The sequence below is a fragment of the Cebus imitator genome, unplaced genomic scaffold, assembly GCF_001604975.1.
Source record: "Cebus imitator isolate Cc_AM_T3 unplaced genomic scaffold, Cebus_imitator-1.0 Scaffold45, whole genome shotgun sequence".
Classification (NCBI taxonomy): Eukaryota; Metazoa; Chordata; class Mammalia; order Primates; family Cebidae; genus Cebus; species Cebus imitator.
Genome location: NW_016107360.1, coordinates 1,552,185 through 1,578,800, shown reverse-complemented (window position 1 = coordinate 1,578,800; position 26,616 = coordinate 1,552,185). Strand labels below are relative to the sequence as shown.

The 26,616-nt window shown below is 37.9% G+C and overlaps 1 long non-coding RNA gene across 1 annotated transcript; it reads left to right on the top strand.

Moving 5' to 3' along the window:
- Positions 1–116: 116 nt before the first annotated feature.
- On the top strand, positions 117–26,274 carry LOC119470934. The gene is made up of 3 exons (XR_005199909.1): positions 117–220; positions 1,706–1,791; positions 25,530–26,274. It is a non-coding gene; the product is annotated as an uncharacterized LOC119470934 (long non-coding RNA).
- The last annotated feature ends 342 nt before the right edge of the window (positions 26,275–26,616 follow it).

The following is a 26,616-nucleotide window of genomic DNA, read 5'->3' as shown; positions in this document are numbered from 1 at the left end:
TAAGGACTTTACATTAACTTATTGACGACAGTGGGAAGCCATTGGAGAAACTGAAGCAGGAAGTTGAATCTGACATCCTTTTCTTCTTTTTGGGTACGTTCCTATCAGAGGCTTTGCAAATAGCTACTTTAACATCAAACTACATGCAACTTGTTTTCCCTGCTGGACTTCCATAATTGTGAAGCTGTGATTACCAGAATTTCTGATTCAAAGATTCTTGGTAAGTTTCCCTCCTTGGAGTCTTTTATCTCCTTTCTCTTGATTTCTCTTTGCCCTCACATTCCTGAAATTCCTCTGAAATTCTACTTATTTCAAAGGGCTCATACCAAATACCACTTCTTCTAGGTATTGTGTCTTATTCTTCTGCAGGTAAACAGCAGCTTACCATCATTATATGAACCCCCTTATACTTTTTGAGTTTTTACTGAACTTCTCTTGATTTACGTATTTTGGTATATTTGCTTTTTTTAGATTGAGCTCTTTGAGTATAGAGAGGAATCTTAATGTCTTATCAATTCTATGTTAGTATCTGTTTTGAGCTCAGTCTAATAAAGATAATAGTAGGTAAATTGAATTGTGTTCGTATACACAGGGAAAAAAAAAAATCCCCTTTCCATATCCCCTGTTCTGCCTCTAAGGAGCAACAGAGGGAACAAAATGCCCCTACATTTGTATGCTTCTTAGTGTGATAGCCAGCCTCCAAGGCACTCCCAATGATCCCCACTTCCTAGAATTCACACCCTTGTGAAGTCCTCTCCTACATCATACCAGTGTTGGTCTGTGGGATCAAAGAATGTGGCCAAAGTGATGGCATGTCACTTCTGAGATGAGGTTGTAAAAGAATGCTAGCTAGCAACACTTGGACTGCTCTTTCTCAGATTTCTTGCTCAGCACAAGCCAGCGACCATGTCGTGAGAACACTCAAGCAGTGCATTGTTAGGAACGGAGATGGGCAGACATAGGCCAGCAAGAAACAGGCCTCCCATCAATAGCATGAATGATCCTGACAGCGGGTCTTCTAGCCCCATGTGACTGTTGCCTGGATGGCAGCTTAACTGCAACCTCAAGAGATATCTACCCCGAGTCACAATCACCCAGTCAAACTACTTCAAACTACTGGCATCTTAACCCAGAGTAACTGTGAGATGATTATGACGATTTTAAGCCTCTAAGTTTGGGGGTAATTTTTTATGCAGCATCAGATAACAAAACACTTAGGAAATGTCATTCCAGTTTTATTTGATTGAGGACCCTAGGCATATAGGGAAAAGTAAGTTGAACACTCAGGTTTAGAAAAGAAATTATCAAATCATTTTTCTAATAAAAAGTGGGTATTTTTCAATTTTGCCTTAGCTTAATGTTAAGGTTGATCTACGTCACAGTTCAAATTCAGTGTTCAATGACTTATTGCCTAAATGTACAATGATCTATCTGGTCTCCTAAATGAGGCCAGAAGAAAAGAGTAAACTGGTAAAAAGGGGGATAAGATCCTCCAACAACGGAGTTTGTGTTCCAGCTCTATCACTTACTATTTGATTATCTATGGGCAATTTATGTAATCTGTTTTAAATTATGGTTTCCATACCAGTATCAGGGACATAATAATTTACATCCTGCATATCTTGAGACTAAAGGAGTCAGTATCTGTAACAGAACTTTGTGGTGCTTTATAAATTGTAAAATTGATGTGTATTTGACTCAACAGGCCCCGTTGACTGGAGGGTGGCCATTTGACAACACAGATTGTTTCCTGAGGAGGCTTTGGCTTCTGGTGACTTGGGCCCCAGGCAAGTATGTGCCAGTCACAAACTGTCTGTCTCATCCTAAGCTTCTCGGTCTCTGTGCCTCTATCTTGAATTTGATTTTGAGAGGAAGGCATCAAAAATAGCTGCAAACAGCATATACCCCTCCATGGGTGTGAACCTAATACTGTCCCAAAACTTGGAAACTTTTAGGCTCAACACCTGAGACAGAAAGAGAGCTCCAGCTGCCTTGTAGAGAATGATTTCTAAGAGTAAATTATAAATTCACATTTGTATTAAATTTCTAACTCATCCATGGAATAGACCCCCATTGGTTTTAACATGTTAAAAATGAGTATTTTCTCTTACATTTTGAATACAAATTTTTGCATATATTCATAAGTCACAGTATACTTTATATGTATTCAGTGCTGAATGGAATTTTGATGGACTTAAAATCTGATAATCATTTTCCAAAAGAATTGGAGTTTAAGTGGACTATTTAGACGCCTACCTATATTCAAAGGATTTCAGGCAAGATATTGAGTAACTTCTGTAATAGATGCTGTTGATGCCTAATGCTTATTCCCTCACTACCCATGATTTAAAATAGATTATGTAAATTTCCCATTGATAAATTGCCCATCAAATACTAAGTGACAGAGCTGGAACACAAACTCAGTTCTTGGAGGATCTTAGCCCCCTTTTAACTGGCTCACTCTTCTTTTCTTCTGGTCCCATTTAGGAGACTAGATAGATTATTGTACATTTAGATAGTATGTCATTGAACACTGAATTTGAACTGTGACAAAGATCCACCTTAAAATTAGTTCCTTTTTATGACTGATTAGTATTCCATCATATATATGTACATTTTCTGTATTCACTTGTTGATTGATGGGCATTTGGGCTGGTTCTGTGTTTTCACAATTGCAAATTATGCTGCTATAAACATGCATATCCAAATATCTTTAAAAAAGGAATAGAACCCCCCCCCCCCGGTTTTTCATTTTTAACCATGAAACATTTTAAATATGATCAAATGTTCATTTTTAACATGAATATTATCTTTAAAAAAGAGAGTTGTATACACGCAATAAATAATGACATCTTTCCTCTGGGTAGATACCCAGGAGTGAGATTGCTGGATCAAATGGTAGAGCTACTTTTAGTTCTTTAAGGAATCTCCACACTGTTTTCCATAGTGGCTGTGCTAGTTTAAATTCTCAACAACAGTGTAAAGGTGTTCCTTTTTACCATATCCATGCCAACATCTATTTTTTTTTATTATGTCCATTCTTGCAGGAGTAAGGTGATACTATGTTGTGGTTTTGATTTGCATTTCCCTGATAATCAGTGATGTTGAACATTTTTCCATATATTTGTTGGCCATCTGTACATCTTCTTTTGAGAATTGCCTATCCATGTCCTTAGCCCACTTTTTGATGGGATTTTTTTTTTTCCTGATTTGAATTCCTTGTAGATTCTGGATATTAGTCCTTTTTTAGATGTAAAGCTTGTGAAGATTTTCTCCCACTCTGTAGGTTGTCTGTTAACGCTGCTGATTCATTATTATTATTATTTTGCCATGCAGAAGGCTTTTAAGTCCCATTTATTTTTGTTCCTGTTGCATTTGCTTTTGGGTTCTTGCTCTTGAAGTGTTTGCCTAAAACAATGCCTAGAAGGGTTTTTTCCATGTTATCTTCTAGAATCTTTATGGTTTCAGGTCTTATATTTAAGTCTTTGATCCATCTTGAGTTTTGTATAAGGTGAAAGATAAGGATCCGGTTTCATACTTCTGCATGTGGATTGCCAATGATCTCAGAACTATTTGTTGAATACGGTATCCTTTTCCCGCTTTGTTTTTGTGTTGCTTTTTGAAAGATCAGTTGGCTGTAAGTATTTAACTTTATTTCTGGGTTCTCTATTCTGTTCCATGGGTCTATGTTCCTATTTCTGTACGAGTATCATGTTGTTTTGGTGATTATAGCCTTATAGTTTGAAGTCAGGTAATGTGGTACCTTCAGATTTGCTCTTGACTTTGTGTGGGCTTTTGTTTGGTTCCATATGAATTTTAGGATTGTTTTTTCTAGTTCAGTGAAGAATGATGGCAGTAGTTTGATGAGAATTGCATGAAATTTGTAGATTGCTTTTGGCAGTGTGATCACTTTCACAATACTGATTGTATTCATCCATGAGCATGGGATGTGTTTTCATTTGTTTGTGTCATCTGTGATTTCTTTCAGTAGTGTTTTGTAGTTTTCCCTGTAGAGGTCTTTCACCTTTTTGCTTAGGTGTATTCTTAAGTATTTTGTTTTGCAGCTATTGTGTACATTGATTTTGTATCCAGAAACTTTACTGAATTCATTATCAGTTCTGGGAGCTTTTTGGAGGGGTCTTTAGGGTTTTCTAGGTATATGATCATATCGTCAGCAAACAGTGCTAGTTTGACTTCCTCTAGTGATTTGGATGTCCTTAATTTCTTTCTCTTGTCTAAGTGCTGTGGCTAGGACTTCTAGTATTATGTTGAATGGAAGTAGTGAGAGTGGGCATTCTTGTCTTGTTCCAGTTCTCAGGTGGAATACTTTCAACCTTACCTGTTCAGTGTAAAGGGATGCTAGATTGTGTCAAATGCTTTTTCTCTATCTATTGAGATGATCATGTGATTTGTTTTGATTTCTATTTATGTGGTGTATCACATTTTTTGAGTGGCATATGTCAAACCATCCCTGGTCTGAAACCTACTTCATCATGGTGGATTACCTTTTTGGTATGCTGTTGGGTCTTTTTTTGAGGATGACCACAGTGGAATAAAATTGGAAATCAACTCTAAAAGGAACCCTAAAAACCATGCAAATATGTGGAAATTAAAAAATTCTTTGAATTGAAAGATAATGGTGGCACAAATTATTGAAAACTCTGGGATACATCATAGGCAATATGGAGCACAAACAGACAATCTAAGGCCTCACCTCAAGGAACTAGAGAAACAAGAACAAACCCAAGCTCAGCAGAAGAAATAACAAAGATCAGAATAAAACTGAATGAATGAAAAAACTTGTTCTTTAAAAACATAGACGATTACTGAGATTAGTCAAGAAAAGAGAGAAGTTCCAAATAAGCTCAATTAGAAATGGGAGATACACTGATACCACAGAAATACAAAAGATCATTCAAGGATACTATGAACACCTAGAGTAGAATGGTTAAATTCCCAGAAATATACAACTCTCCTAGATTAAACCAGAAAGAAATAGAAACTCTGAACAGACCAAGCACCAAGACTGAAATGGTAATTTAAAAACTGCCAACAGACGCATTCTCAACTAAATTTTAACAGGCATTCAAAGAAGAATTGGTAAAACCGTATTGACGTTATTCCAAAAGATAAAAAGGGAATCCTCCCTAGATCATTCTATGAAGCCCATTTTATCCTAATACCAAAACCAGGAAACTACAGACCAATATCCCTGATGAACACAGATGTAAATATTCTTAACAAAATACTATTTTTAATAGACTGGTAAATATGAGTAAATATCTCCTTAAGGTATTCTAGCAACTTACTGAAACTGAGACGGGAATTATGGAAATTCCTAGTGTATAGCTGGTCAGTCAGAAGTACAGGAAGCCAGGACTTGTCACTGGCATGTGAAGTGTGGACAATCTTGTGGGATCTAATTCCTGGTAGATGATAGTGTTTCGCGTTTTAGGATACCCAGTTGGTGGTCTGCTAGGAACTAGAGAATTGGTTGCTATGGGAAATAAACCCTACACTGTGGTATCAGAAGTGAAGTGCTATTTATAGGAAAGACAGTTTAAACATATATGTATATATATATTTGGACTTCTGTGTTCCTCCTTATCTCTTGGTGGTAATTGTCTATTGTGGTAATCCAAAACTGGTTATTGGTGGCTTTAAAATAGAGTGTCCTCCCTTGGGGAGCTAGGTGGGCCTGCAAGGAAAGCCTGCTCACTGCATAATTCCTTGAGCTGGAAGATCCATTCTGCTTCCCTTCCTACCAAACTTAAACCCTCTCTCCGCTCCTAGTGTTATCTTTTTACTTTTCCCCCAGGCAGTCCTCTTGGTTGGAGTATCAACAAGCAGACTCCCACCTAGCTATCTTCTCTGTTGGTCTCAGGATACTCATGCATCCTTATGCAATAGAAGTGGGAATGTAAAATATGCCACTGTCTCCACCTAGTTTTCTGTTTTTCCCATGCTCTAATACATAAAGGTCACCAAGTTTCCTGCAATATGATTATAGAGCATATTCTACTCAATATGTCTATATGTGAATTATCAATCTTTAGGACTTAACATGGTAGACAAAAGAGAGGAAATGAGTAGATACTGGTTACTATTCAACCAAGATGTTTCTCAAGTTAGAGCCACAGTTCTCCCATCTTGTTCTATTTTCATTGGGGAACAACATCTGTTCATTAATATGGTATATTATATACACTGAGACTGTAATTAAGGCACCCACAAGCCTTCTTTTCCATGATCCTTTCCTCATAAGCCTGGGTTTCCAACCCTTTAATCATCACTGCTCTCTTCTAGATCCAAATGTCCCACTTTTAAACTGTGGCGACCTAAATGGAAAGCTGTTATAATGATGCTGTAAAAGTTTGGCAAATTTCAGCAGAAACCAGCATCTGTTTTGTCCTTTCTCATTATCTTTTATCTGACTTTTCATTAAAGATTTTTGGAAAAGCTGTAAAACTTATTTTTTAAACTAATTCCACAATGTCCATTCTGGCCCAAGTCTCTGTTGCATGTATACAATTTCTGTGCACAAATGGATTCATAAATGGAGTGTTTTTAAGCTTGCAAATATAAGCCTTTACATAATATTTTAAAAATATTTTGCATGTTTTTTTCATTTGCATTTTTGACTCTCTTAACAGAGTGACATGGCTTTTGAATATTTTGACTTAATGTTTTTATGTAAACCTTTCCCTTGGTATATACCCATGGTATATACCCATGGAATAAGAAAAACAACAGTGTTACATGTACTTACCATGTTCTTTCTTACTTAATTTTCATAACAACTCAGTGAGCCGAGTACTATTGTCATCTCTATTTTTCAGATGAAGCGGTTTAGGGAGAGAGAAGCTAAATATTTGCTCAAGATAAACCCAGTAATTGGGGGTCAGAGGTGAGACCTAAGAGCACAGACTCTAGGGCGAGGCTTCCAGTGTTCATCATGACATGCTGTTGTATGTACATGAATACCTGGGAGCACTGGCCCTTTTGTAGAATTTTTTAAATCGGTGATCACTAATATACACCAGCAAAAGTTTTGTGTTGAATATAGCAATCACACCTGAGTACTGATGCCGGTTTGAATGAAGAATGATTCATGGCTATTTCTTTATGCGTGTACTTTCTTAGCTCCCTTAGATTAAAGGTTTCATTTTGTTTTTTTTTGTTGTTGTTGTTCTGAGAATGTAAACCCTACAGTTGGTAAATTTCTTGGTAAATTTAACTTTCTTTGTTCAAATATTGAGCTCATCTTGCCATAGTGAATTGCAAATGGAGTAGCCTCCACTTGCTCTATAAAATTAGCCCAAGCAGCTGTGACGTACATTTTAGGCTATCTACAAATACAGAAGAATGGTTTTTGCCCTGAGTATAATTCATTTCAGAGTCAGGCCTCCAGAACAGGTGGTACTATTGTCACTATCCAGGTCTTCCTTTGGGGCTTTCAGAAACTCTATTGGCCTTTCAATGAACTTTTGATACCTTTCCAAGAGAACTGTCTGCACTATGAAATTAGTGGTGGTGTATCCATACCTCAGTAAACTTGCTCCAGTTTCACTTATTTGTTTCTTAAAGTTTTCTTTAAACTTTAGGGAAAATAATTACCTTGATAAATAAAAGTAATCATATCCAACCTTATTTTATTTGGCTTCTTAAACTAAACATAATATTAGAAAACTGCTTTTAAAAACCAAGCCTAGAGGTGGTCTCTCTACGTATTTAAGAAGGAGGTTTCTTTGAGAAAAACCACAATCCTGTCTCCAAGTGTGCCTTTGAAGTTACTATCTGTGCAGAATATGAGAAAGCAATGCTTCTAGTCATATATAAGCATTTCAAAGAAATGTTAACAAGTGTTCTTTACTCCCCTAAATGTTCTCTAAAACAATGATTTCTCTTTAAAAATATTATATATATATATATATATATATATATATATATATATGAGATACGATCTGCGTCTATTAGAAAATACTCAAACATCTTTTAGTATGCTGATTTTTTAAAAATTCATAAAAAATATAAACAATGTTTACCTGTCTGGAAGTCGAATGGTGACTGTTGGGAATGGAGGTGAAGACTTCACGTTATTCATTTCCTGCAATTAAAACACCAAAAAGCCTCTGTGCATGTATTTCTTTACAAATAATTATCTGAATAGTGAGATTGAGCCACTTTGTTTCCATACATTTTTCTAATTGAATTAGATAGATGACTTATAAACACAACATGCCTTCCTTAACTATCTCATTAAAGCTTAGTCAGTCAATGTAGTTAGATTTTTCACAGTTTGACTTTAAAGGAAAGGTAATTATCTTTATTATTAACATTGAAAAGTTCCAGGCTTATTAAGGTAAGGAACTTAAATGAAATTGATTTGTCTAAGTTCACACAGCTAGTTAGTGGCTAGACCCAGACTTAGAGGACTCCTGCTCCTCTAACTCTGGCCAGTGCTTTTCCTATGAAACTGTATCACCTTCCCTAAGTATTATTTGTAAAGTATATCCCATTAATTTAATTGGATCGTAAAACCCAGCTTTAGAACAGCTATAAGAGATAAATATAATGGCTCATAGGTCAAATGAATTGTAACTGTGTAAATATTAAGTGCTAGAAATAGGCTCAGTTTAAAAATGATGCATAGTTTGGGGAAAACTCATTTTTTAGTGATGGAGTATTTAGATGAAAATAATGGAGGGGAATGGCCAGTATGGCTACCTAGAAGCACCTAGTAGTATGTGTGTGGCTCTCATGGAGAGGAACAGAAGGGGCAAGTAAATATAACACCTTCAACTGAAACATCCTGGTATTCACATAGGAACTAATCAAGGTAACAACTTGACTCACGGAGAACAAAGAAAAGCAAGACAGGACAGTAGCCCACCTGGGACTAACATGGAGCCAGGGGACCCTGCTCCATCCAAAGAAGCCATGCTGCTTCTACAGATCTTTGCAACCCTTGGGTCAGGAGATCTCCCTGTGAACCAGTCCACCAGGACTTTCAGTCTGACAGAGCTACATGGAGTCTTGGCAGAACCACTACTCAGATATACCTGGATACACTGGAGCCTTAGATACTTGGGCTTTCCAGCAAAAGTAGCTGTGGCTCCAGCAAAGTGGGCGGTTAGACCCCTGTCCATACCCATAAAAAGAGGCTGAATCCAGTGGGGTGAGCAGCAACAGCCTGCAGGCCCCATTTCTATGGTACCTCACAAGGTAAGACCCACTGGCTTACAGCTCAAGCCAGCCACTGGTAGCAGCATTGTATCTCCCTAAGGAAGAGCTTCCAGGGGGACAGGTGGGCCTCCATCTTTACTGATCAGGTACCTTGGCAGTTCCAGCCTTCAGGCTTTGCAGAATCCAGGCTGACCAGGGGCAAAAGGGATCCCCCAATACAGCACAGCTGCTCTACCAAACATGGCCAGGCAACTTTAAGCAGGCTCCCAATCCCATTCCTTTTTACTGGGCAGGACCTCCCAACTGGGGCACCTCCAGTCACCTCTCCCCCAGTGGTATTCTCTGGCCAACAGAGATTACTAACCTCCCAGGGATAGCACTCCCAGAGGGAGGGGACGGGCCACCATCTCTCCTGCCTGGGTGACTTAGCTGGTTCCAGCCATCTGGCTTTAGAGTGTCTGAGGCAACCAGGGGCTGAAGCAAATGCCCAGCACATCATAGCTGCTCTACCAAAATGTGGCCAGATTTCTTTTTTAAGTGAGTCCCATTCCTCCTGACCAGGCAGGACCTCCCAACTGGGGTCTTCAGTCACCTTCTACAGGTGCCTCTGGGCCAGCAACAGGCCCATACTTCTCTGGGTCAAAGCTCCCAGAGAGAGGGCCAGGCTGCCATTTTGCTGTTTCACAGCCTTCACTGGTGATACCTCTAAGTACTGGAAAATCCAAGATGATCACTATGGATTGGAGCAGGTCCCAAGCATACCGAAGCAGCCCTACAGAAAAGTGGCCAGTCTACTACATGGGTGCCTGTTCCCATATCTCCCGATACTTCAGGCTTGGACCTCCAGCCACTCACCACCAGAGCTATTGAGCCCACAGCAACTTGTCAACTCCCTGGACAGAGTTCCCCGATCAACTAAAAGCCTCTCCTGTATTGCTTTATTTTGATTCTTATTTTGCTTGGATTGGGGTTTGTTTCCCTCTTGAATCTCAATGATCTTTCTTCTAATCCATATTCTGAATTCTATTTCTGTCATCTCAACTAGTTCAACCAGGTTAAGAGCTCTTATTGGAGAACTGATGCAGTCATTAAGAGGACATATGACAATCTAAGCATTTGAGTTACTGAAGTTCTTGTATTGGTTCTTTCTCATCTCTGTGTGTAGGTGTTCCTTTAGCTAGAGTGTAGATTGAGTATAGTCCATAGACTTTTTTCCAGAAGCTAAAGGATGAAATAGTCAGTGTTAAAAAGAACGTAACAAGTCTGACAGAGCAGAATAAGACAATTCAAGAATTTCACAATGTAATCACAAGTATTAACAGCAGAATACACCGAGCTGGGGAATAAATCTCAGAACCTGAAGGTAGTTTCCTGAAACAAGTCAGACAAAAATAAAGAAAAAAGAATTGAATAAACAAAACCTCTGAGAAGTATGAGATTATGTAAAGAGGCCAGATCTATGAATCATTATCATCCCTGTAAGGGATGGGGAGAAAGCAAACAACTTGAAAAGCATATTTCAGGATATCATCTATGAAAACTTCCCCAGTCTTCTATGGAGGCCAACAGTCAAATTCAGGAAAAAGAACTCCTACAAGATTCTAAACAAAAAGATTATTCCCAAGACACACAATTGTCAGATTTTCCAAGGTAAAAATGAAAGATTGTTAAAGGCATCTAGAGAGAAAGGGTAGGTTAATCTACCAAAGGGAACCCCATCAGACAGTGCAACTCCCAGCTAAAACCGTACAATCCAGAAGAGAGTGGGGGCCTATACTGAACATTCTTAAAGAAAAACATCTTCAACCAAGAATTTCACATCCAGCCAAACTAAGCTTCGTAAGTGAAGAAGAACTAAGATCCTTTCCAGAGAAGCAAATGTTGGGGGAATTCAGTACCACCAGACTTGCCTTGCAAGAGATATTGAAAATACAAAAACACACAGACCAGTGTAGCTGTAAAGCAAACACATAAACAAGCCACCATAATAAGCAACTAACAGCACAAAGACGGGATCAGATCCACACATATCAATACTAGCCTTGAATGTAAGTGGGTTAAATGGCAAGCTGGATTAAAAAAAACAAGACCCAAGGGTATGCTGTCTTCAGGAGACCCATCTCACATGTAATGACACTCATAGGCTCAAAATAATGATGACGGAAGTAAACATAGCAAGCAAATGGAAAACAGCGAAAAGCACAGGTTGCAATTCTAATTTCAGACAAAACATTACAAACCAACAAAGATAAAGACAAAGAAAGGCATTACATAATGGTAAAGGGTTCAATTCTACAAAGAGACATAGTTGTCCTAAATGTATATGCACCAAACAGGAACACCCAGATTCATAAAGCAAGTTCTTAGAGACCTACTATACAGAGACATAAAGTCTCCCACTATTATTCTGTGGGAGTCTAACATTCCACTGACGGTATTAGATTATTGAGGCAGGAAATTAATAGATATTTAGGAGCTAAACTCAACATTGGACCCATGGATCTGATAGACCTTTAAAGAACACTCCACTGAAAAATAACAGAATGTACAGTCTTCTCATCACCACATAATTAAACTGTCCTCAGCAAAAATAAAAGAACCAGAATCATACCAAACCCTCTCTCACACCACAGTGCAATAAAAATAGAAGTCAAGACTATGAAAACCACTCAAAACCATGCAATTACATGAAAATTAAACAACATGCTTATGAATGGACTTCTGGGTAAATAAGGCAGCAATCAACAAATTCTTTGAATATCATGAAAATAAAGATACAACATATCAGAATCTCTGGGACACAACTAATGAATTGTTGAGAGGGAAATTCATAGCACTAAATGCCCATATCAAAAAGTTATAAAGATGTCAAATTAACAACCTAAATTTAAACTGAAAGAATTAGAGAAGCAAGGATAAATCAATCCCAAAGCTAGCAGGAGACAAGAAATAACAAACTCAGAGCTGAACTGAAGGAAATTGAGAGAGAGAAAAAAAAAAAAGTTTAAAAGATCAACAAATCTAGGAGTTGGTTTTTTTGAAAAAATTAGATAGGCCGTTAGCTAGACTAATAAAGTAAAAAGATGCAAATAAGACAATTAGAAATGATGAAGGGGATGTTACTACTGACCCCACAAATATAAAACCAACCATCAGAAACTACTAAGAACACCTCTCCACACACAAACTAGAAAACCCAGAACAGATGGATAAATTCCTGGATATAAACACCCTCCCAAGACAAAGCCAGGAATAAATTGGTTTCCTTAAATACAATAGTGAGCTCCAAAACCAAATCAGTGGACCACAACAAAAAAAGCCCAGAACCTTATGGATGCACAGCCAAATTCTACCAGATGTACAAAGAAGAGCTTGTCCCATTCCTACAGAAACTATTCCACAAATGGGAGGGGGACTCCTCCCCAACTCATTCTATGAAGCCAGCGTCATCTTGACACCAAAACCTGGCAGAGACACAACAACAAAAAAATACATCAGGCCGACATCTTTGCTGAACACTGATGCAAAAATTTTCAACGAAATACTTGCAAACCAAATCCAGCAGCACACCAAAAAGCTAATCCAGCATAATTCCAGTAGGTTTCATTCCTAGGATGCAAAATTGCTTCAACATATGCAAATCAATAAATGTAATACATCATACAAAACTAAAGATGAAAATCACGATTACCTTAATAAATGCAGAAAAGGCTTTCAATAAAATTCAACACCTTTTCATGTTAAAACTCTAAATAAACAAGGCACTGAAGGAACATACCTCAAAATAATAAGAGCCATCTGCAACGAACCCAGAGCCAATGTTACACTGAATGAGCAAAAGCTGGAAGCCTTCCCATTGAAAACTGGCACAAGATAAGGATGCCTTCTCTCACCCTTTACATTAAACATAGTGTAGAAGTCTTAGCCAGAGCAATCAGGCAAGAGACAGAAATAAAGGGCATCCAAATAGGAAGAGAGGAAGTCAAAACTCTGTAGACAACATGGCTCTATCTAGAAAACCTTATAGTCTCAACCCAAAACCTCCTCCAGCTGTTAAACAACTTCAGCAACGTTGCATGATACAAAATGAATGTAAAAAAAAAAAATTATTAGCATTCCTATATAGCAACAACAGCCAAACCAAGATCCCAATCAGAAAGGCAATCCAATTCACAATTGTCACAAAATAAAATACCTAGGAACACAGCTGATCAGGGAGGTGAAAGATCTCTACAATAAGATTTACAAAACACATCAAAGAAATCGGAGAAAACACAGCAAATGGAAAAACATCCCATTCTCTGATAGGAAGTATCAATATTATTAAGATGGCCATACTGCCCAAAGAAATTTATAGATTCAATGCCATTCTTATCAAACTACCAATGACATCCTTCATAGAACTAGAAAAAACTATTTTAAAATTCATGTATAACCTCAAAATTGGCTAAATAGGCAAGGCAATCTGAAGCAAAAAGAACAAAGCTGGAGGCATCATGTTATCCAACTTCAGATTGTAGTACAAGGCTACAGTAACCAAAACAACATAGTCCTGGTACAAAAACAGACATATAGACGAATGGAACAGAATAGAGAGCACTATGACCATTTGATCTTCCACAAAACTGATAAAAAGAAGCAACAGGGAAAAGACTCAGTCAATAAATGATGCTGGGAAAACTGGCTCACCATATTCAGAAGACTGCGGCTGGATCCCTTCCTTACATCATACACAAAAATCAACTCAAGATGGGTTAAGGACTTAAATGTAAAGCCCCAAACTATGAAAACTCTGGAAGACAGCCTAGGCAATACCATCCTTGACATAGGACTGGGCAAAAATTGCATGACAAAGACACTAAAAGCAATCACAACAAAAGCCAAAATTGACTAGTGGGATCTAATTAAGCTTAAGAGCTTCTGCACAGCAAAATAAAATTATTTACAAACTATGCCTCTCATAATGGTCTAATATCCAACATCTATAAGAAATTTAAACAAATTTACAAGGGAAAAAACAACCTTGTTAACAAGTAGGCCAAGAACATGAACTGACACTTCTCAAAAGAAGACATACATTTGGCCAATAGCATATGAAAAAATGCTCATTATCACTGATCATTAGAGAAATGCCAATCAAAACCACAGTAAGATAATGCCTCACATTAGTCAGATGGCAGTTACTGAAAAGTAAAAAAAAATAACAGAAGCTGGTGAAGTTTCAGAGAAAAGGGAACACTTATTCATTGTTGGTAAGAGTGTAAATTACTTCAACCATTTTGGAAAGCAGTATGGTGATTCCCCAAAAAGCTAAAAGCAGAACCACCGTTCAACCCAGTAATTCCATAACTGGGTAGATATCCAGTGGAATATAAATCATTTTATTATGAAGACACATGCTTGCAAATGTTCAATACAGCACTATTTGCAATAGCAAAGATGCGGAATCAACCTAAATGCCCATGAATGACAGATTGGATAAAGACAATGAAGTACATATATACTATGGAAGACTATGCAGCCATAAAAAAGAATGAGATCATGTCTTATGTGGGAACATGGATGGAGCTGTAGGGTATTATCCTTAGCAAACTAATGCAGGAACGGAAAACCAAATGCCACATGTTCTCACTTATAAGTGGGAGCAAAATAAGAACTTATGAACACAAAGAAGGAAACGATAGACACTGGGGCCTACTTGAGGTGGGAGGAGGGAAAGGAGCAGAAAAGATAACTATTAGGTACTGGGCTTAATACATGGGTGATCAAACAATAAATACAACAATCCTCTATGACGTGTTTACCTACATAACCTTCATAGGTACCCCAAACCTCAAAAAGTTAAAAAAGGCCAGGTGCAGTGGCTCATGCCTGTAATCCCAGCACTCTGGGAGGCCAAGGAGGGCAGATCACCTGAGGTCAAGAGTTCAAGACCAGCCTAACCACCATGGTGAAACATCGTCTCTATTAAGAATACAAAAATTAGCTGGGCATGGTGGCATGGGCCTGTAATCCCAGCTACTAGGGAGGCCAATGCAGGATAATTGCTTGAACCCAGGAAGCAGAGGTTGCAGTGAGTCAAGATTGTGCCACTGCACTCCAACCTGGGTGACAGAGGAAGACTCCGTCTCAAAAAAACAAAAACCTTTAAAAAAAAAAAAAACTAGTCTTATAATTCATATTCTGGTCTTATAATTCATATATATTCTATTATTATATATATATTCATATATATATTCATATAATTCATATATATTCTAGTCTCATAATTCATATACTCTTTCAGAATATAACAAAGCTTTTTTCTAATTAGACTTCATGTAAACTCTTATTTTAAATATCTTCCTATTTTTTAAAAGACAAAGGTTGGCAGAGTAGAGACACATGTCTGTAAGGGAGAATCTTCCTAGTTAACCAATCATTTGTCCATCTGTCCATCCTATGCCATGTCTTCTTTCTCTTCCATTTCATGAACATGACTATACATTGAACACCTATGACACGCCAAGCGTTGTGCTACGTCAATTCCTATTCCTATTTCCAAAAAGTCTTAGCTGCCCTCTTGGAATCAGTGAACAGATAGATAAGATCCTTGAGTATGCTTTTTCTATTGCTTACAGAAACACACATGTGCTTTGGTTCTTGGATTCCTAACCCCTACTAAGGAAGCATCATACCGGAGGAATACTTCCTTTCCGTATAGAAACAGTGACGTAGCACTGAGTAGGCACTTAGTATTTACTGAATAAATTCATCAATAGCTGTGATAGCTTTCCCCTCTCCATGCCAAACTCCTAAGTAAGTTTTGAAAAGCCTTAAAATTTACTTTTTATACCTTTCCATTCTATCATTTTGAAAAGAAAAATGGATCCTGAATACTTTCAGGCCAAAATCCTGGAGGAAAATAGTAAGTAACAGGAAACTGCTATTTATTAGGAGCTGCCGGCAAGTTAAATGTTTATGTCAAAAGATATTCCAATTATTTCACCATTACCTCCTTCCTGGTAAGGCTTATCATTGTTAGTTACCCTCATTTGCATTATTTTCATTTCATATGCCCTGCTAAAAAAACAAACGTTATTTTTATTTTTTTTTCATATGTCAAAACAGAGGCTTTGAGAAATTAAGTAACTTTTAAAAACAAAGAGGTGGTGGAAAACAGGCATAGGTGGAGAAATGGTTAAGTAGGAAGATTCTCCTTTTCCTTTGAAGTTTACAGGGATCCATGTAAAATCCAAAATTTCAAAGACATGGAGGAAGCATACATAGCTCCGGATGTGCCAGAGTTAGGGTTCCTACAGGAGGGGAAGAACACCATCTCATCAGGACATGAAACTTGGAGACATAGTCTCTAGGACTCCAATGGCCACACAAAGAAGTCACTGGGTCAAAGAAGGGGCTGGTGTGGGGGTTTGAAGAGCCTGTGTAAGAAGGGGCAGGTGCTGAATTAGTGGAATGTAAGAGTTGGCACTGAGCAGGGAGGCAAGCACAGGAGAAAGAAGACTGACTCACCAGGAAGTGAAATTAGCACAAAAGGTCAACTTTCTCTCACATAGAAAGGAAAATTCACCAGTCATATCCCTGATGGGACAAAAACAAAGCCTAGACACTTCAGCAAAAACACAGCATGCCCAGAATATGATGTTTCTAGGAAAACCTTTGAGTAAGACTTCCATATGGGAAAAATGTTTTAAAAACTGGGTACATAGTGGCATAGAAAGAATTTTCATGTAGGCATTAAGGATATTTCTAGATCTCTTATCTCCTATGGGTACAACTAGGTGTACAGAGAAAAATATTTTGGTAGTTTTCATTTCAAAATAAAGAAAATAAAGAATTGATTAAAAGAATGTGAAATTAATTTTAGCAGCAAAATAGCATCACCATCATTTGAACTAAGAAACAGCTCTTCTAGCATTGCTACCACAGGTTCAATTCATTACAACTGATAAGCTGTGGAAGACATGAGAGGGAGAGAAGAGCTGAATAGGAAAATATTCAGGAAGATGGGGGAAAACCACTAAAATTCATTGGTTATAGCAGTCCATTAAAACATGTTCCAGCCCACTTACTGAAGCTGTGGAAAAACTGGGAACTCATATTTCTCACTCTAGGATGTGGAAAGTTTAAATTACAAGAAGATAGGAAGGAAATGGCAAAAGGAAGGAACACCATGAGTTAGCACAGCTAATCTGAATTTATTAATATTTCTAAATTTAACAAAACACAGGGAAAATCAAAAGGATGGGATTATAACAAAACTGCCATTAATTTATGTACCAAAAAAGATGAATAAAGAGGACTTTCTTAAAGCTTATACAAATAAAGAGAAATATTAGACTATGTACTTCATTATTACAATAAATACCTATCGAGCAGGCTCTGTACACAATGCATATTCATAAAAGAGGGAAATAAAAAGTCAACTAGGCAACTTTTTATTAGCCTAGTATATACAAAAGGGGGCAAATATAAATCAACTGACCATTCTGAACATCTCTATATCTAATTAATTGAGAGCTATTGCTCAGATATTAGAATTGCTACTATTTATTAAACGCTTCCCATGATGTGGGCACATGTTAAGGAAATTTACATGTTATTTCATTGAATTCCTCCAGCAGTTCTGAAATAAGTATTGTTACCCTCAGATACTAGATGAGAAAAGTGACGCTGAGAGAGGGTGAATAACTCATCCAAGGACACGTGGGGTAGGAAATAGAGAAGGCAAAGCTTAAGCCTAAGCATAATTCTCTAAGAGTTGGTGCTCTTCTACTATGCCATATTCTATCACCTCCACCTTACTCTAGGGTATCTGTATCTTGATGAGGCAGAGAAAGGCTTCTGATGACATGGAAACCAAAGGCAGTACTCCTCAGGAAAGAGGGCTAAATAAGAGTGTTTAAGAAGATAGCATGGAAAACAGAGTGCATGTTGTAAACACCCAACACAATGCTGGGCATGTCATAGGTGTTCAATGTATGGTCATGTTGATGGAAAATAAGAAGGAGAAAGAAGGCAGGTAGAGGATGGACAGATGGACAAATAGTTGGTTACGTAGGAAGAGATTCCCCTTTTTCTTTGAAGTTTATAGGCAACTGTGTGAAATCCAAAATTTCAAAGAAATGGAGGGAAGCATACACAGCTGAGATTGTGCCAGAGTTAGGGTTCTGCAGGAGTGGAAGAACATCGTCCCATCAGGACATGAAACCTGGAGACATGGTCTCCAGGACTCCAGAGAGAAGGCATCCTTATCCTTTTGCTCATGCAAGATGGGCAAAGCATTTAAACATTAGGGATTATAATATATATTACATAGATATACATTATACAGATTTTTTTTGTGTGTATATATATGTAAAATATGATTCTCCCAAACTTTTGAAATCCCAAATATGTAAACAAAAAAGTATATATATACATATATATGGCTATATATCTAGGTAATAGGCTTATACAGATATAGATATGTATAAACACAGGCAATTGCAAGATATGTATATACCTATATATACACATGTATCTTACAATTGCCTGTTTTGTGATTTACTTTTGTTAAACTTTAAAGCTGTCTCTGTGTTAACTTATTTGCCAGTATTCATGTAGGAGGAGAAAGCGATTTTTTAGCTCTTTGTCTTTTTTCATGCCTACTGTAGGTCATGGCAGGCTTTTTTTTTTTTTTTTTTTTTTTTTTTTTTTTTTTTTTGGTCAACATTACAATTCAAATTTTTAACATCATACTGTAACAAGCTTTCCCTTGTTTTCCTGATACACTGAAAAAATTAAAGAGCATTCCTGATGCCCTTGAATGCTTCTTTAAAAAAACATAACATTTGAAATTAGAGAAAACCTTAAGTGTTTGCATGTTTTCATCAGATATATTCTTAAGTGGAGGGCTTCTGTTAAATAGTATAGCTGTAGAAAGAGGCAGTCAAGCATGAAACCCTAGGTAGAATTACACAGAAAGCAAAATAAAAAGTTGCATATTTTTAAACTTCATTTCTTAAAAAGTATCTTAACAGGTCTGAACTATGCCTAAGCCTGTTTTATCAAAGTTACCACTAAAAAATTAGCTAAAGGTATTCAATATACATCTCAAATATTTCTAGAGTGAAACTCTTTTTGATCAGTTTCCTTGATATATTGCTAGTTACATTTTTAAAATAATATACATGTTAATATTTCATGAATTCTTACTAATATAAAAAGGCATTATTTTCACCATTTCAGAAATAATAAATAAGCACCAAACCACAGAGGAAATGTCACCATCCAAAGACAACAATCTTGATATTTCCTATAGGGCTGTTTGTATGTCTTTTGGAATGGAAAAGGGTGATAAGCTTCTTTAGGACTCTCAGACAGCCAAGATCAAGACATGTGCTCTTCTTCTTGATCTCTGGGACTCATTGCCTCTAAGAGAAGTGTGATCTAGGACATTGACTGTGATGGCTCTATTAAGTCTGTACTTCCAAAAAAAAAAAAAGAAATTCTACCCACTCTACAAAGTAATAATCCCATTTCAAGAAAATCATGCACAATGAATTTATTCTTCAAATTATAGAAGTATATAAAATGATTTCAATTTTCCAAACAGTCTGCATGATTTTGCATATTTACAGCTCATAGATGACTCCATAGTGACCTGGTAACAACCTCTCTCCTAATTGGGGCCTGATTCCAAGGTTCCAGGCCTCATTTTTGTTATAGAGAAGATTCCCTCACAGACTGTTTATACACTTCCATCTAAGGAGACTCACAGATTTTTGAGATGCATTTATTTTTCTAGACAGAGGCTACTGATTATATCCTGTACTGAAATAAATTCCTGTATATCCTTTGGTATGGTTTGTCTCTGTGTCCCCACCCAAATTTCACCTTGAATTGTAATAATCCCCAAATATCATGGAAGGGGCCTGATGGGAGGTAACTGAATCATGGGGGTGGGTATTTCCTGTGCTGTTCTCATGACAGTAAGTCTCACAAGATCTCATGGTTTTATAAAAGGAAGATCCCCTCCACATGCTCTCTTGCCTGCTGTCATGTACGACATGACTTTGCTCCTCCTTTGCTTTCTGCCATGATTGTGAGGCATCCCCAGCCATGTGGAACTGTGAGTCAATTAAACTTCTTTCCTTTAAAAATTACCCAGTCTCAGGTGTGTATTTATTAGCAGCATGAGCATGGACTAATACAGCAAATTGGTACTGGTAGAGTAGGGTGCTGCTATAAAATGACCTAAAAATGTTGAAGTGACTTTGGAACTAGACAACAGGCAGAGGCTGAAACAGTTTGGACAGCTGAGGAGAAGGAAAGAAAATTTAGGAAAGTTTGGAATTTTCTAGAGATTATAGGGCTCAGAAGACAGGAAGATTTGGGAAAGTTTAGAACATTCCAGAAACTTGTTGCTTGGCTTTGACCTAAATGCTGATACTGATATGGACAATAAAGTCCAGGCTGAAGTGGTCTCAGATGGAGATGAAGAACTTGTTGGGAACTAGAGAAAAGGCCACTGTTCCTGTGCAAAGAGACTGGCAGCATTTGCCCCTGCCCTAGAGATCTGTGGAATTTTCAGCATGAGTGAGATGATTTAGGGTATATGACAGAATAAATTTCTCAGAGGCAAAGTGCTGAAGAGGAAACAGAGCATAAAAGTCTGAAAAATCTGCAGCCTGACAACGCAAGAGAAAAGAAAAATCCATTTTCTGGGGAGAAATTCAAGTCTGCTGTAGAACTTTGCATAAGTAACAAGGAGCTGAATGTTAATCACCAAGACAGTGGGGAAAATGTCTCCAGGCCATGTTAGAGATCTTTTTGGCAGCTCCTCCCATCACAGGCCCAGAGGCCCAGGAGAAAAAAATTGTTTCCTGGGCCAGGACCAGGCAACCCCTACTTTGTGCAGTGTAGGAACTTAGTGCCCTGCATTCCAGCTGCTCCAGCTGTGGCTAAAAGGGGCCAAGGTACAGTTAGGGCCATGGCTTCAGAGGGTGCAAGCCCCAAGTCTTGGCAGCTTCCACACAGTCTTGAGCCTATGGGTACACAGAAGTCAAGAACTGAGGTTTGGGAACCTCTGCCTAGATTTTGGAGGATATATGAAAACACCTGGATGTCCAGGAAAAAGTTTACTGCAGGTGCAGAGCCCTCATGGAGAACCTCTGCTAGTGCAGTACAAAGGGAAAATGTAGGGTTGGAGCCTCCACACAGAGTCTCTACTGGGGAACTGCCCGGTGCAGCTGTGAGAAGAGGAACCACCATCCTCCATAACCCAAAATGGTAGATCCACTGACGGCTTGCACTTTGTGCTTAGAAAAGCCACAGAAAGTACCAGCCTGTGAAAGCAGCAAGGAGGGGAGCTGTACCTTGCAAATCCATAGGGGTGGAGCTGCCCAAGGCCATGGGAACCCACCTCTTTCATCAGTGTGACCTGGATGTGAGTCATGGAGTCAAAGGAGATCATTTTGGAGCTTTAAGATTTGACTGCCTTGCTGGAATTTAAGACTTGCATGGGGCCTGTAACCCCTTTGTTTTGGCCAGTTTCTTCCATTTGGAACAGCTGTTATTTACCTAATGCTTGTACCCACATTATATCTAGCAAGCAGCTAACTTGCTTTTGATTTTACAGGCTCATAGGCAGAAGGAACTTGCCTTGTCTTAGATAAGATTTTGGACTATAGGCCTTTGAGTTAGTGCTGAAATGAGTTAAGACTTTGGGGGACTGTTGGTAAGGCATTATTGGTTTTGAAATTTGAGGACATGAGATTTGGCAGGGGCCAGAGGAGAAACGATATGATTTGTCTTTGTGTCCCCACCCAAATCTCACCTTAAATTATAATAATCTCCACATGTCATGGGAGGGACCCAATGGGAGGTAAATTGAATCATAGGGGTGGGATTTTTTCTGTGCTGGTCTTGTGATAGTAAGTCTCACTAGATCTGATGGTTTTATAAAAAGGAGTTCCTCTGCACATGCTCTTTTGCCTACTGCCATGTAAGACGTGACTTTCCTCCTCATTCACCTTCTGCCTTGATTGTGAGTCCTCCCCAGCCATGTGGAATTGTGAGGCAATTCAACCTCTTTCCTTTATAAGTTACCCAGTCTCTGGTATGTCTTTATTAGCAACATAAGGACAGACTGATAACACACTCCTTTCTAAAGGATTCTTTCTTAAACTCAGGCATTAAGATGCATGGTCTCATTTTTAACAATTAAGATGGTTATTAGTTATACTGGTTTCTTGCTCAATATTTTTTGTTGCTTTTGTTGCTCTTACCTGGACTCATGTATTCTTTAATGTGCAGTATATTCACAAGTGATTTTTGGACATCTGAAAAAATGTGACTGGCTTTTGTGTGATACCTTTAATTAATAATGCTTCTGAACTAGTGTTTTATGAAATACACTTTGGAAAATTATGACATAAATATACTTACAACGAGGAAAAATACTGAGATTTCTTAGATTTGATCTCATTATTAAGATTAAACTGTCTTCTGACCAAATGAACCCCTATAAATATGGATTCAAATGGACCTCACACAAAGAATTACCAGGAATACAACATTTGCCTTTCCTCATGACATTTCAGTTATGCTTTCTTTCTTTACTGTATTTTTGAGTTATAGACAAATGAACAGAAACAGGAAATCAAACACTTTTCACTTAAAGTCTTAACAATTTCTCAAACAAGGTAGAATAAATAAAGTTGTAGACTTATTAGAATCCCTCTACCCCACTCTTTCCCCACACCCACACATTGGTAAATGAAACCATATATAGGACAACAAGATACACATTTTCTACTTGTGAGTCAATATTACTGAGCTTTGCTATCAACTTAGGAAACATGAGAAAATGAGATTTAGATAAGAACAAATGCTATGGTAAAGAGTGACGCCCAACCCCAGATTAAATAGTAACACTTTTTGAAGTAGGACTTTGTAAATACGTGTTTTTCATTTATATCTGGTAATTTCCATCCTCCTCTTCCACCCTGAAGTATCTGTCATGTGAAGATATTTGAAGAAACATAATAATGAACTCTATCTGGGAAACAGGGAGTTAACTTTGAAAGAAAAATCTCTTATTGGAGATAGGTTACATGAGATTTTGCTGGACATGGAAAACAAATGCAATAACCTTCACCTTCATTTCCTGGAGTAGCTCTGATACACCCCCCGTAATTCCCACTTGGAAACTTGAAATAAGATTTGATTGCAGTCTCTACAATGAACATATGTTGTATGTACAAATAGCTTCCAAGCCTTTTGATGTCCATTAGGAGGAAGGAGTGGGGAGCTGTTTCCTGTAGGAATATGGGGCACTCGGGAGCATTAAAGAAAGAAACAATGGCAAAGGAAATGCCAGTCTTTTGTACTCATTATGTTTCTGTGAACAATTAATTTCATGAGTTTCGAGGCCCTTAATGGATGCGTTACACGTTCCAATTTTGTTCCCACAACTATCTTGGAGAACCATACATAATACTTCTATACTTTAGATTTGCATTTGAAAAAAACACCCAATGTCATCCCATCCCTACTTTCCTTGATCACCTAATGGGGATATTGGATTGCTGTGATTTTGAGGACAAATAACTATTAACCAGAAATGCCAATATCAATAGTTAGATGTAAACTTTTTTTTTTTTTTTTTTTTTTTTTTAAGATGGAGTCTTGCTGTGTCACCCAGGCTGGAGTGCAGTGGCGCTCTCGGCTCATGAAACCTCTGCCTCCTGGGTGCAGGCCATTCTCTGCCTCAGCCTCCCAAATAGCTAGGAGACAACAAACAATATGAAAGGCCTTTTGGAACATTTGTAGTTAGAAGATCCATTAAAATGCATGATTTTATCAAGTCTTGTTCCTTCTGGCCTCCAATTCCCCACATAATTTTCTCTTTCTTGGGGACAGAGAATATTAGAAAAACAAATAAAATAATAACTTTTCATAAATACATCAACCAGAAATAACCTCAGTATATAGCCTTAAAATCATAAAAGTATATATATATTTTGTCAAAGAATTAAGAGTTTTGTGTCATAACAAAGGGGATTAGTTTATTAAGCACAGTTATTAAAATAGAAGTCTATTCTGTATTTTACTTTCTACAAAACTTTGTTTTTGCCAAACATCCTAATTTTTATTCTTTCTTACCTTAAACCATAGTAATACTTTAAAGTTATAAATGGGCTTTGTATGACTTAGACATTTCACATGTATTATTGAGCTTGTATCATCCAAATCCTTGGATTGTTCCAAAGTTACAGAAAAAGAAATCAGAGTACTTGGGACAGTGCCTTACTCAGAAATTCACACATGAATTGTTCAAGTGAAAAGGCTCCAGACACAGTCTAATCCACACTTAAGCTTATTACCTAAGGACTTTCAATGCTGACTATGGTTGAACAATAAACATTGAAATAGCAGTTATCTAACACCTATAATTTCCAGATAACTATGTTGGAAAGTTTAGTTGTGAGACAATTCATGGCCCTATGACTAAAAATGGATGCCTCCCATTATGTTTTTAGAGGGGCTCTTTAGTAGAATTGTTTTATATCCAACTTCCACTGTGATACGCAGTTAATTAAATCATTCAGTGTGAAAGTTACTTAAATTTTAAGTGATACCAGTCTAGCTCAGTTCTTCCCATTCCTCTCCTGTCTGTATTTAGAGCTGTGCATCATGTTTCTAATTGCTCCTCCTTTTCTAATAATTATCAGTCTCTTAAGAAGAACATAAATGAGGGCAGAAGAAAGCTTTTCATTGTGTGTTAGGTCCTCAGTAATAATCTACATCAGCAAGTGCTTAGCAGTTTAAAAATATTATGTCTGAAATCCCAGCACTTTGGGAGGCCAAGGTGGGTGGATCATGAGGGTGAGAAGTTCAAGACCAGCCTGGCCAACATGGTGAAGCCCCATCTCTACTAAAAATTAAAAAATTAGCTTGGTGTGGTGGCAGGTGCCTGCCATCACAGCTACTCAGGAGGCTGAGGCAGAAAACTGCTTGTACCTGGGAGGCAGGGTTGCAATGAGCTGAGATCGTGCCACTGCACTCCAGACTGGGTGACACAGTGAGACTCCATGTCAAAAAAAAATCTTAACTTTTACAGCTAACTATTGATATTGGTATTTCTGGTTAATAGTTCCTTATCCTCAAAATTCCATTCTCCCTTTTTTCCTGGGCATGTCTTCCCTATTCAAGATTATGTTTCTCAGCTTCCCATGCGGCTATAGTCATGTGACTAAGTTCTCACGAATGGGATCCGAGGGGAAAAACAAAAGCTCCTGTGTGTGAGACTTACTGAAAAATGACTGCTCATCCTGGACTTCTCATTCTTCTTGCAGGCTGGCCGAATTGGCCGCAACCCAGATTTGCCCTTGTAAGTGTGAAAAATACCTCCAGTATGACCCCAAGGCAAGATGAAAGAAAACTGTGCTCTTGAATGGCTTATAGATCCAGAGCCCCCCAACCAGCTTGAAATGCCCACCTCAAAACAATGACCTGAGAGGAAACAAACCTCTAAGCCGCTGTTTTTCCAAGAGCATTATAGTTTGAGATCTCTCTTTCAGCAGTTTAGTCTCCAAATAAAGACTTATTGACCTTATTTTACAGGTCAAGAAAAATGAATTTCAGGGGGACAAGTCACTAATGTGTTAGAAATTTTCCAGCTCTCCTTCCTTGCCCAGCAGAGGGTATTTCCACTCAAACACAGTGCACCTGCTGGAAAGGGACAAAACAAAATGGGATGGGCCTGGGACAAGAGAACATTCAGCTACACAGGATCCACATGAAACCCTTTCATCTTTCCATTTCCAGATCTCAAATGAGCATTTTTGTCTAGCAGTTCTCCTCAAGAGGTTTGCTTTCCCCCCACAGCTTGTCACCAGTGTAAGGAGTTCAGAAAGAGCTTTTGGGGTTGTAGGTTATGTGGCATCATCCCAGCTTGTCTCAACACCTCTGATGAACAGTAATGGAAGAAAGGACTCTTTCCACATGATTTCCTCAGCAATCCTGTCTCTTAGGGAGTTTATAAAAAAAAAATCCATCATCTTGTTCTGCTAAACCCAGATAAATATAATTAACACCAAATTTGTGTTCTGCTCATCAAATTGCACAGCCATAAAGAGATAATCTTCATGAAATAAATGACTAGGCCTCCTTGGTAAGTCAGTAAGGCAAAAACCTTGAGAGCAAATTAAGACAAATGGGAAACCAGCTGGAAGAAATCAAACAGGCAAAGCAGGTGGGTTGGCTTGTGTTTGGGAAGATAAAACACAGCATGAAGCATTTGCACATTTACACAAAAGCAAGATCTATAAACTTAGGCTTTAAACTGAGCTAAATGCATGACTTATTTAAGAAGAGCTGGTAGCTGGGAACTGGTTGAACTAAGAATGTCAAGGCCAATTCTGAAGATGTTTTCTTGTACTT